An 891-nucleotide genomic window follows, 5' to 3' on the forward strand; every position below is an offset into this window, starting at 1 on the left:
GAGAAAGAAACCAAACTTCTGTGTTTGAATTTACCTTGTTGGGACTGTCACAGGATCCACAGATCCAAATCTTGTTGTTCTGTGTTTTCCTGGTCATCTCTCTTCTTCTTGGAATTTGGTCTCCTGCTGATATTTGGAAATATCATATTTGGAAACCTGCTGATAATACTCCTCATCCAAGTTGACTCTCAACTTCATATGCTCATGCACTTTTTTCTCAAAAACTTATCCTTTGCTGACCTCTGTTTCTCTATGAGCATTATATCCTGATGTTGGTCTACCTCCTTGTGAAAAAAAAATTTCTTTGCTGGATGCTTAATACAGATAGTTGTCTTCCTCCTCGAGAGGATATGCAGAGTGTGCACTACTGGCAGTGATGTCCTATGACCAGTACGTGGCTGTCTGCAAGCCCCTGCACTACTGCACCATCATGATCCAGAGGGTTTGTGTCCAGTTGGCCAGAGTGTACTGAATAAGTGGGCAGTTTTATGTTCAGTGGACAGTGCATTTACACTGTTTCTCCCCTACCAGGACAGAATGTCATAATCACTACTTCTGTGAACTGCCTGCTCTCCTAAAGCTGTGTCTATGGACATCAACAATATTCAGATAGCTCTCTTTTCAATGGGGATGATTATCCTCCTAGCTCCTGTCTCCCTCATCCTCATCTCCTACTGGAATATCATCTCCACTGTGATCCAGATGCAGTCTGGGGAGGGGAGGCTCAAGGTCTTCTCCATTTGTGGCTCCCACCTCACCATTGTGGTTCTCTACTACGGTTCTGGAAAATTTTCCTACATGAGACCAAATTCCAAGACGATGAATGAAAAGGAAAAGGTCATCTTGGTATTCTATTCAGTCATGACTTCCATGTTGAACCCCATCATTTAG

At 43.1% G+C, this 891-nt stretch overlaps 1 pseudogene; it reads left to right on the plus strand.

Annotated features, from left to right (window-relative positions):
* Positions 1-303: 303 nt before the first annotated feature.
* Positions 304-891, plus strand: LOC107157741 (annotated as a pseudogene).

This window comes from Marmota marmota, unplaced genomic scaffold (genome assembly GCF_001458135.2).
Source record: "Marmota marmota marmota unplaced genomic scaffold, marMar, whole genome shotgun sequence".
Taxonomy (NCBI): Eukaryota; Metazoa; Chordata; class Mammalia; order Rodentia; family Sciuridae; genus Marmota; species Marmota marmota.